This window comes from Dromiciops gliroides, chromosome 2 (genome assembly GCF_019393635.1).
Source record: "Dromiciops gliroides isolate mDroGli1 chromosome 2, mDroGli1.pri, whole genome shotgun sequence".
NCBI classification, from domain to species: Eukaryota; Metazoa; Chordata; class Mammalia; order Microbiotheria; family Microbiotheriidae; genus Dromiciops; species Dromiciops gliroides.
This window is the reverse complement of record NC_057862.1, coordinates 655926870-655939469: the sequence shown is the minus strand read 5'-3', so window position 1 is coordinate 655939469 and position 12600 is coordinate 655926870.

Below are 12600 nucleotides of genomic sequence, written 5' to 3'. Positions count from 1 at the left end.
CAGCTCTTCCCAGCCCCTTCCCTGCTGCCTATAAACACTGTTATCATTCTTAGGGGAAAAAACAAACACCTTACTTCATCTTATTATACCTGGTAGCTATCATTCCATGCCTCTCTTTTACTTCTCTGATAACCCCCTTGAGAAATGAGTCAACATCAGGTATTTCCACTTCCTTTCCTCTTCCTTTTTTTCTAAACCCTAGGCAATCTGACCTTACCATTCAACTAAAAGTGCCCTCTCCTAAAGTGACCATTGATCTCTTAATTTCCAAATCCAATGGCCTTTTCTCAATTCTCAGCCATCTTGACCTCTCTGTAGCCTTTGACACTGTCCATCAACCTCTTCTCCTGGATACTCATGACCCTGTTCTCTCCTGGTTCACCTCCTTCCTATCTGACCACTGCTCAGTTTCTCTTTCTGGATCTTCCATCAGGTTACATGACTAATTGTGAGTGTCCCCTGAGGATCTGTCCTAGACCCTCCTCTCTCTTCCTTCTTATCTCACTTAGGATTCTCTTTAGCTCCTGTGGTTTCAATGATCTATATATAGATAATTCCCAGGTCTTTACCTCAAGCTCAAATCTTTCTCCTCAATTTCAGTCCCAAATCTCTAACTGCCTTTTAGAAATCTTGAACTGGATTCCTACAGTTATTTCCAAAACAGAACTCATCATCTTGCCCCCTAAACCCTTCTATCTTTCAAATTTCCTCATTAATCTCAAGGACACTGATGTCCTCCCAGTCACTGAGGCTCATTACCTTGATGTCATCTCCAACTCCTTATCCCCATTCACCCCAAATATCCAGTCACTGCCAACTTGTCACTTCCATCTTCATGACAACTCTCCTGTTCATCCCCTTCTTTTCTCTCACAAAGTCACCCCCTTCATTTGGGGCCTCATCATTTATAACTGGACTATTGTAATAGACTTCTATCCCCCCTGATTATTTGTTTTTAACATTCATTTATATTTTTTGAGTTTCTAATTATCTCTCTCTTCTCCCATTCATTGAGAAGACAAGCAATATGATATACATTATATATCTGAAATCATGAAAAACATTTTCACATTAGTGATTGAAAAAATTATGCTTCAGTCTGCTTTCAGATTCCATCTTTGTCTGAAGGTAGTCTTTTGGAATTGTCTTTGATCATGTAATGAATCAAAATAGCTAAACCTTTTACATTTGATCAGTGTTACCAGTATCACTATTGCTGTGCATAATGTTCTAGTTCTGCTCTTTAGAATTGTTCTTCAGAATGGTTAAACCAGTTCACAAATCCACTAACAATGCATTTATGTCCCAATTTTCCCACCTCTCTTCCAACATTTGTCATTTTTCTCTTATGTCATATTAGTCAATCTGATAGGTGTGATGTGGTACCTCAAAGTTGTTTTAATTTGCTTTTCTCAAATCAATAGTGATTTAAAGCATTTTTTGGATAAGAAACATTTTTATTTAAAGTTTTGAATTCCAAATTCTATCCCTTCTTCCCTCCCTCCCCTTCCCACTCCCTGAGGCAGTAAGCAATCAGATATAAGTAATACATGTGCAGTTATGTAAAATGTTACCATATTAGTCATTTTGTACAGGTAAACTCAAATAAAAGAAAGAAAATGAAAGAAAGTAAAAAATAGCATGCTTCATTCTGTGTTCAATCATAATTCTTTCTTTGGAAGTGGATAGTTTGCGTAATCCTTAGTCTTTTGGGATTGTATTGGATCATTGCATTGCTGACAGTAGTTAAATTTATTCACAATTCCTTATTAAGCAATATTGCTGTCACTGTGAACAACATTCTTCTGGTTCTTCTCACTTCACTATACATTAATTCATGTAAGTCTTTCCAGACCTTTCTGAAGTCATCCTGCTTGTCATTTCTTATATTTAAAGCATTTTTTATCTGACTATAGATAGCTTTGACTTCTTCCTCAGAAAACTGTCTGATATCTTCTGACCATTTGTCAATTGGGAAATTATCCATATTCTTATAAAGTTGACTCAGCTATCTATACATTTGAGAAATGAGAGCTTTATTGGAGAAACTTGATGTAAACTCTGTCCTCCCCCCCCCCCCCGCCAGTTTCCTTCTTTCCTTTTATTCTTGGCTGCATTGGTTTTGTTTGTGCAAAACCTTTTTCCATTTAATGTAATCAAAATTATCCATTTTATTTCCTGTAATCCTCTCTATCTCTAGTTTGGTCATAAATTCTTCCCATATCCATAGATCTGACGGGTAATATTTTCCATGCTCCCCTAATTTTCTTGTGGTATCACTCTTTATATCTAAATCATGTACCCATTTTGACCTTATCTTAGTATACCGTGTGATATTGGTCTATGCCTAGTTTCTGCCAAACTGCTTTACAATTTTCCTAGCAATTTTTGTCAAATAATGAATTCTTGTCCCCAAAGCTTGGATCTTTGGATTTATCAAACACTGTCTTACTATGATTATTTTTTGTTGTCTGCTCATTTCAGTTGGGTAACTCTTCATGACCCTATTTGGAGTTTTCTTGGCAAAGATACTGGAGTGGTTTGCCATTTTTTTTTCCAGATCATTTTACAGGTGAGGAAACTGAGGCAACCAGAGCGATGTGACTTAACAAGGCGATGGTAATTTACTACAAGATATTGTGTACCTAATTGATTCCATTGATCCACCACTCTATTTCTTAGCCAGTACCAGATTGTTTTGATGATTATTGCCTTGTAATACAGTTTGAGATTTGGTGCTGTTAGGCCACTTTTACATTTTTTTCCCTTTGATTCACTTCATGTTCTTGACCTTTTCTTCTTCCAGATGAATTTTGTTATTTTTATTAGCTGTATAAAATAATTTTTGGTAGTATGGTATTGTGCTAAATAAGTAAATTAATTTAGGTAGCATTGTTATTATATTGGCTTAGCCTACCCATGAGTACTTAATATTTCTCCAATTGTATAATCTGTTTTTATTTGTGTGAAAAGTATTTTGTAACAGTGTTCATATAGTTTCTGAGATTGTTTTGAACAGGTAAACTCCTAAATATTTTATTTTGTCTTATTTTATTTGGAATTTGTTGTTAACATATAGAAATGTTGATGATTTATTTGGGTTTATTATTTATACTGCATCTATGCTAAAGTTGTTAATTGTTTCAACTAATTTTTTTTAGTTGATCCCCTAGGATTCTCTAAGTGTAATATAATATGCATTCAGAGTTCAACAGTTCTCTATCTGGAACTGTGTGGCATTTTCCTCATGGGTCCTTTGGAATTGTCTTGGATCATTGTACTGATCAAAGTAGCTAAGTCTTTAAGTAACAATTGATCATTGTTGCAACATTGTTGTTACTGTGTACAATTATCTCCTGGTTTTGCTCATTTCCCTTTGTATAAGTTCATATATGTCTTATATGTTGTTCAAGGACACCTCTGATGTGAGGGCTTGCTGAGCCCTTTTCGGGGCTATTTGTCCACCTTTGGTGTCCACCTGACACTTAATTCTCACCTGTGGTTCCAAAAAGCTGTAAGAACTCACTCTCTGACAAAAATTACTAGGAAAACTGGAAAGCATCTTGGCAGAAACTAGGAATAGACCAATATCTCACACTATATTCCAAGATAAATCTATCTGAGCCAGGTTCCCATCCCCAACCAACCCTTGTATTTCCTTTACTGCCAATTCAGTTTCCTATGTGCTTTGTTACTTTGAGAGCTTACATGAAATCTGGAATTTTTTTTTTGGCGGGGCAATGAGGGTTAAGTGACTTGCCCAAGGTCACACAGCTACTAAGTGTAAAGTGTCTGAGGCCAGATTTGAACTCAGTCCCTCCTGAATCCAGGGCCAGTGTTTTATCCACTGTGCCACCTAGCTGCCCCCTGGAATCTCTTCTTTAAAATTACGTTAATTTTATTTTCATGGCTTCATTTCTCCCTGGCCTATCCTCTCCAAGTTAGAAAGCAATGAGAGCAAAACTTCTATTACAAATATACATTTTTTTTTAAGTGAGGTAATTGGGGTTAAGTGACTTGCTTAGGGTCACACAGCCAGTAAGTATTAAGTGTCTGAGGTCCAATTTGAACTCAGGTCCTCCTGAATCCAGGGCAGGTGCTCTATCCACTGCGCCACCTAGCTGCCCCACACAAATATACATTTTTAAGCAAAAAAAATTTCCACATTGGATATATATGTATGTCCCAATCTGTGTTCTGAATCATCACCGTTATCAGGACATAGGAAGAATGTTTCATCTTTAGTCCTCTGGAATTTGATTGGCCATTGTGTTTATCAGAGTTCGTAAATTTTTAAAATTTGTCTTTATAATATTGCTGTTATTGTATGAATTGTTCTCCTGATTCTGATTGCTTCACTCTGCATCAGTTCATATGTGTCTTCTCTAGGGATCTTTTAATCCATATCTTCAGAGAACTAGATCTGAGCTATATTTGGGCTTTGTTCTGAGATTTCCCAGAGTAAACTATATGTGTGAGCCAAGTATGTAAACTCAGAGCTTTGGATACTGGGCCATGGGTTATATTCACACACACACACACACACACACACACACACACACACACACACACACATGCATACGCATCCACTTCCTTCTTCTTGACATCATTGGTACCATTACCCTCACCCTCTTAGCCAAGGGAAATGAAGCAATTCAGAATATTGTAACACACCAAGGACACCTTTACAAGTAAAACCAATGTGTCCCAATGTCATGATTGAGAAACTACTCGATTATCTGTCTGGGGAAATAAGGATCCCATCATTACCTTTTACAATTCCTTGGTTCCCTGGCTTTGAAACATCTGCCAAAGAGCCTTGACATCAACACCCCCCCCCCCGCCCCCGCCCCAAGCTCTACCCCTCTCTACATCAAAAGAATCATGGGAGGCCATGAAGGACTGAAAGAAGACTGTCTGGAGAGGAAGGAGGAAGACAGAAAACAAGGAATGACTCTCAATACATTCTAGCAAGCATATGTTCCAGTCAGCCAGCCTGAATCACCCATTTTTTCTTATCAGAACCCAGCTTCACCTTCTTTTTAAATCTTATCATCATCATTCTGCATTGAGCATGCTGACCACAAAGATTAATTTCCTTTCTCTATCCTTAGTCATTTTACCTCACCCAAAGTTGTTCTCATGAACCTCTTTTCTTGAGAGGGTGTGGAGTATAGTGGATAGAGTCAGGATAATTGGATTGGTTTGAAGCTTACTTCATATGCTGACTTTGTGCCCTGAATCATCACTTGAGCGGAGTGTCAGTTTCCTCATCTCTAAAATGAAATTAGTGATCACACCTATCTCACCATTGTTGTGAGAGACAAATAAGGTAACATATGTAACGCAGTCTGTAGAACAAAGATGAGCCACAATCATTTGTCTCTCAACCATGTTCTCTGATCTTGTGTAGGCTCTCATTGAGTTAATTTTCCTTTTTTCTCTCTTGATGTGAGAAAAATCATTCCAATAACTTCTGGAACTCAGTGTTGGTGATGTGTCAAAGGCTCATTTATTGTCATTCTCGCAAGAATGGGCTACCCCTCGTGGAGTGAACATCAAAATGGAGGCTCCCAGGCCTTTTACCTCCTAGTCCTTAACATGACTGGCCCTTCCCTCTTTTAATGGTCACAATCTATAGGCCAAAAATGAGCTAATTGGAATGAAGCACTTCTTAGTCAATGGGGGAGGTGATACAGGGACAACTCTTCAATTCCTCCCCCAACATGGACACAGCTTAGGAGCAGATCTAATTGCAACCAGCCTAGGGTTTCCCTGAATCATGTGACTTTGCCCGGGGGGGTGGTGGTGGAGAAGCAGACCCCCCTCCTCAAACAGGTCCAGATTGAGAAGAGACCAATCCCCATTTCCTCACACCTGATATGTCCATATAACAGGGGTGATGGATGATGGATATGCATGACACAATTCTGAGAGATCCTTTGGGACCAGAATGTCCCAGAGAGGATTGGGAACTGAGGCAAGAGAAGCTGCCACCTTGATAGATTTGAACAACTCAAAAGAAAAGTTCTCTCTCTCTTACTCTGTTTCTATCTCTATTTCTGCCTGTCTCTCTCCTCTTGAGCACATTATTTTGGGACTCTGCTGGCTCTCCATTTGGATTTCCACCCAAGAATATTGGGGGGCTGGGGTGGCAAATTCCTTTCTTCCCCTTGTAGAATGGCATCTATGAGCAACTTGTCAAGAAGAGCACGGGATTGGCTAGGAGAGCCTGAATTTGGATTTTGAGTCCCTGGCTGCCTCTCCTGTTTTGTGTTTCTCTTCCTGAGCATAGGTAACTGTGATTCTGGGAGATGGATGTTTCTAGCCTTTGTGGCTCTCTTGGTAATTCTAAAAGGTAGGGAGTCCCTGAGATGATTCCAGATGCCTACTGAGAGCTGTTTCCTGCAGTTTCCCTAATTCTCAGAGAAAATGCACCACCACCACCAGGAGACACTGAGAAAGTCCAAGCCATGCCCTGGTTTTCCAAGTGAATGAATGACAAACATTTATTATGCTAAGCATTAGGAATACAAACAGAAAAGCAAGATAGCCTCTGCTTGTAAGGAGCTCACATTCTAGTGGGGAGACAACCCATATGGGAGTTTTCAACTGCAAGGCAGATGGAAAGAGCCGGTGGTCCTTCAAGGGCAGTGACAAAGAAGATGGCAATGCCTTCTTCTCTAATTAATAAAATGAAAGTAGATAAAAACATTTCTTTCTGGTGCTAAAGACTTTGGTGGTGAGAACTTTCTTCTGGATCTTCAGTCGCTATGTTTTCAGAAGAGGCAGGGGCTGTAAGACCCACAAAAGCAGCAACTTCCACATGGGTTACTCCCTCAGGAGAAGGTTGTGGGGGCCATATTGGTCTGTGAGGCATCACTATTTCCAGGGCCCCTTTAGCTGTGTGACCCTGGGCAAGTCACTTAACCCTCATTGCCCTGCAAAAACAAAAACATAAACAAAAAACTATTTCCAGGGCCCTTTGGCTTCCACAGTTGGTTGCCAGTTGGGGGTGATGGTGGAGTGGGCAAGCCTCTTCTCCACAAGGGGAAGAACAACAAGGACTGCTACCCTTGATGATGGATGCAGGGGCAGGAAGGCCAGGTGCATGGACTGGGAGCAGGATCAGTATTCTGTGCAATCACATTAAACATATTTCTGTGTTAGTCATCTTGTGAAAGAAGAATCAGAACACAAGTTGCCTCATTCTTAAGAACAATACCAATTATTGCAGGTGTCAGAGAGGACACTGTCTCATGATAGGGCCCCTCTTTTTTCAGTTCTTCTCTCCTTCTCACCCATTCCTCTGTAGGCTCTTCTTTTTATGAGACTACAGGGATCACTTGCCTCTCATGGCTAGATCTTGATTTGATCTCAGTACATCAAAAATTCATCTTTATTTCCTGCTCCCCTCTATTCCTTTCATATACCCTCCTATGTTGTAATATAACTCTCCACCACCACCACCACCACCACCACCACATTGATTAACCTATAGGCAGGGAGTGCCACAGTATCAATAATGCCCCATGCCCACCTCTTCACTATTACCTTTACCTGCTTTCACTCCTATCTCCTTGTGTACTTTTAGAAAGAAGTTTCTTACTGTCTCTCTGCTCTTACTCTGTTGCTGGTACTTTCCTTGGCTACTGAATTTATTCAGTCCTCTTGCATTTCTATTCTTTGGGGTTTTTAGGAGTAAATGATCTTTTCATTTCTGATTTTCTTTCTAAAAATGCATCAAATGCCTCTTTATTATTGAATGTCCATTTTTTCATGTATGGGTAAGCTCAGATTTGCAGGGTAGGTCATCCTGGGTTGTATCCTGAGCTCCATTGCTCCTTGAAAACATATTATTCCATTCTCTCCTATGTTTTCTGGTGTGTGAAGAAAAGTCTTGGTCTTGTTTCCAGATTGCTTCCAGAACTTGTTGCTTCTAAATTGAATTGCTACATTTAACTACTTTGTGCCTTGGCAGTTACAGACTTGGTTTGTTTATTTGTTTTCCAGAGGTGATCTGTGAATTCTTTCAATTGGCATTTAATTGTCTATATTTAGAAAATCTAGGCAGTTCTCACCTATTATTTCCTGCATTATAATGTTAAGGGTGGTTGGTTTTGTTTGTTTGTTTTTGGTCCTGCCATGCTCTTCTGGGAGACTTATGATCTTTAGGTTTTTTTCCACACATGTTGTATTTGAGATCAATATATTTTGCTTGTATTGTGAACATATTTTCTCTTAATGTTATTGTCTTTCACTTCTCTTCTTCTAGATTGTCCTTCTCTTCTGTATATTTTCATTCCCAGTCTATTGCTTCTCTTTTGTTTGTTTGGTGAGACTTGCCATTACAGATTCCAGGTTTTCTATTCTTACCATTATTTTTACTGTACAGGCTTTAAATTCTGCTCTCATGATTTTCATCTGTCTTTTGAACCACTCAGGAACACCATGTTTTGGTTTCATATTCTCCTCACATTCCACAGTATTCTGTCTCATTAAGTGCTTGATCTTTTCCCTTCGTTTTGAAGTATTTATTCATAGATGCCTGAAATTGTTTACTAGATTTGGAGATGATATTTCCTTCTGTTGTTAATGTTTTCCCTGTTAATTTATCTGCTTATGTTCAAGATCTGAGTTTTCTTTTTCATGAAATCTTAAGTAATTTCAGCCTTTTTTTCCCTGCTAATTTTTCCCTATTTGCTTTCTTAATTTGTTCCCTCTGATTGTGTATTTCTTGGGGATTAGATCCCAAAGTGTCTCAGCCTCCTCCCACACTGAGAAATTCATGGTTCACCAGCCTAGGTCTCTGCCCCAAGTGGCTTTGGGGTTGTCAGAGCTGATCCATGCTGGATGCTGAGCCTTTCCCCTCAGGCTTGATTGAGAGATGCACAGCTTCACTCATATACAGTGTCTTTCATGGTGACCTCTCCCTCTCCCTTTTCCTCAGTTCTTTGGTCTGGCATCAGCTGTTCAGAGAGTTGCCATGGGTCTATCTATCCTGATACCATAGCGTTGTCTATCCTGGCACTAGCTCTGCTGGTGTTACAGGGTTGTCTGCCTTGGCACCGACAGTTCATAGCTTTGTGGGTACCTTGGGGTTGGAGCCCTAGCAGACTTTTGCTCCTAAAGGGCTGAGGCAGCCTCATAGCTCAAATTTACAAAACCTGGAACTAGGATCTCCACAACACTGGAAAGAGGGAGGGGGGATTAGACTTCAAGGTGGGTTTTGTCGTGAGGCTCTGTTGTGTCCTCGGGTCTGTTAGTGAAGTTGTGCTGCTGGTATTGTGGGAGGTGGGGGAAGAGGTGCTGAGGAAGCTCAGAGTGAGGGAGCATCAGTTCGGGGGGGGGTGCATTTTAGAAATCTTCTTTTGGATTCTAAGTGTCTCAGACCATGGAGAGAGCTGAAGTTGCCTTATCTTTGGTGTATTATTTCTGTTTTGGAGAGGTTTGAGAAGTTGTAGCAATCATAGAAAATGTCTAGTCTTCCATCGTGCTACTCACGTGACCTGGAAGATTCCCTTTTTCTCTTGATTGTGCCCCCACTCCAAAGCCCCTACAAATAATTTCAATTCAACCTTCTCTAACATTCATCAAACCCAAACCACTGTTTCTAGCCTTGGATTTAAGGAGAACTCTGCTTCCTCAGCCATCCCCTTCCCCAGTACTAATGATCAGAGGTATTATTAGGGTTTTTTGTTTTTGTTTTTAGTTTGTTTTTTGTTTTTTGGGTTTTTGCAGGGCAATGAGGGTTAAGTGACTTGCCCAGGGTCACACAGCTAGTAAGTGTCAAGTGTCTGAGGCCGGATTTGAACTTGGGTCCTCCTGAATCCAGGGCTGGTCCTCTATCCACTATGCCACCCAGCTGCCCCTAGATGCACAAATTTAGAGAATCCACCCCAAATGGTCACACAGACTATTTGTCCCTGACCCACAGTAGAGCATTCCAAGTTCGTCTTGGTCTGATCAGCCAATCAGGCACACTGTAACTTGACTCTAACGTAGTGATGTCATTTTAGTCCTCTTCACGAACAAAGGACCCCAACCAACCAACCAATATTTTAATTCAAATAAGATGCTACAAGATAGTGTTTGATTGGACTTATAGTTTATCCTTGTGGGCTTTGATTCTCATATGGTATTTATTTCTCCACTAATGTCCTTTTGGGGGGGGGGCAATGAGGGTTAAGTGACTTGCCTAGGGTCACACAGCTAGTAACTGTCAAGTGTCTGAGGCCTGATTTGAACTCAGGTCCTTCTGAATCCAGGGTCGGTGCTTTAACCACTGCACCACCTAACTGCACCCCACTAATGTCCTTTTCTGAGTCCTCCTTTTGACTTGGAGAGGCATCTGGATTCTTATGTCAAGTCCAAGCTTCACCAGGTCCTTTGTATGTCACTATGTACTATGCTACCCACTGGTGATCAAAGATAAAAGGAAAAACAATATCTTCTCTCAAGGAGTTTACTTTCTCCTGGCCTTCACTGGCCTGCTCTACATCCACCCACCCACCCCCACCAGGTCACTTCCCATTTATCCTGGAATATATCTTGAATGTACATAGTTGGTATGTCATCTCCCCCTCCCCCACCTTCCCATTAAATATGAGCTCCTTGAGGGCTGGGACTGTGTTTTCACCTTTCTTTGCACCCCGGTCCCTAGGACATAGTAATTGCTTGTTGATCATGATAATGGGGACACAACATTTAAACAGAAAGATAAATACAATATAATTTGTTTTTAATAGTATTTTATTTTTTCCAATTACATGTAAAGACAATTTTTAACATTCTTTTTTAGTAAGACTTGGAGTTCCACATTTTTTTCCTTTCCTCCTCCCTAATCAGTATGCAATTTGATATAGGTAATATATGTGCAATCATGTAAAACATATTTCCATATTAGTTATGTTGTGAAAGAAGAATGAACAAAAGGAAACAACAAAATAAAGCAAAACTAGTATGCTTCAATCTGCCTCCAGACTCCGTAGTTCTTTCTCTAGATATGAATAACATTTTCCATCATGAGTCTTTTAGAATTGTCTTGGATCATTGTATTGCTGAGAAAAGTTAAGTCTATCACAGTTGGTCATCACACAATGTTGCTGTACAATGTATAATTGTCTTCTGCTTCTGTTCACTTCACTCAGCATTAGGTCATATAAACCTTTCCAGGTTTTTCTTTTTCTTTTCTTTTTTTTAAAGTGAGGAAATTGGGGTTAAGTGACTTGCCCAGGGCCACACAGCTAGTACATGTCAAGTGTCTGAGGTCGGATTTGAACTTAGGTCCTCCTGAATCCAGGGCCAGTGCTCTATCCACTGCGCCACCTAGCTGCTGCCTCCAGGTTTTTCTGAAATTCATCTGCTTAGCATTTCTTATAGCATAATAGTATTCCATTACATTCATATACCACAACTAATAGAATATAATTTGAAAAGAAAGCACCATCAGCTAGGGAATCAGGAAAGACTTTCTGTAGGAGACAGCATCTGAATTAATCTCTGGGTCATCAGAAAGAGCACCTACACTAATGAGATTGCAGGTCATTACCCAAACCCTCAGGATTTGTCAGAATGGGTAGACTAGGTCTTGCTCAATTTCCCCTTCTCCTTGAAAATCCTTACTGGACCACACTATCCTTTCAAGGTATCATTCTCTGTCTGTCCTTCCTTTCCCAATTAAAGCTATTTCCTCTCTGTTCTGTAGGGGCCAAATTTATTATGGGGAGAGTTAATTGGGTGGCTTGCCATAATATTGGGGTTCAGAAAATAATGAGAGACCTCTAGGTCCAAAGTTTCCTCCCTTCCAAACTGCCCTTTTAAGTTATTTCTCCCAAGCTAATAAGAAAGGAGATTAACAGCCTCTTTCCCACAAACAAACCAGGTTTTATTAATGGGAATAAAATTTACAGCAAAGGTGAAGTTAATAAAGCCAGGGACAAGGGAATAGGGGAAGAGAAAAACAGATAAGCTCCCTGGCTCTAGCAAAGACTGACTCAAACCCCAAACTTGCTCCCAGCTCAGCTAACTCAAAGAGCTGGCCTCGCTTCTAATAACTCACCACCTGGGGTCTGTAGTTTCAATGGGAGTCAGCTGTGTAGTCCCTCTTCAGTACACTCTCAAAACTCCCCAAAGGGAAAGAGCCTTTGCTAGAGCCAGCGTTCCCCCTCTTACTTTTCTCTCTCCCTCCCCCAAAGGGGAAGTCCTTCAAGTTGGTTGGCTGAGAGTGGTCCCTTGCTGACATCAGTACTACACCAACACATCACTCAGAGCTGGCCAGGTGTGGCTACAATCTAATCATCCCCAAGTAGGTACTTAGTTTCTCATTCTCTCCCAATTCAAACAATACTAAATCAATCAGGTGGGGCCCCTGGGCATCTGCTAAATTCCATTATTTTTATCACATTTCCCCCTTTGTTTCTTCAAGAAACATGGGGTATTTCTCCCTCCTTCCCTTCTTTCCCCCTCCCCAACCATATATATATATATATATATATATAAAACACTCAAAGAAGACAAGATTTCAAGGACTCTTAATCATTTCCCAACCCTTTGACCTCATCTCTCAATTGCAATTGCCCACTCTGAAATGACCAGTGA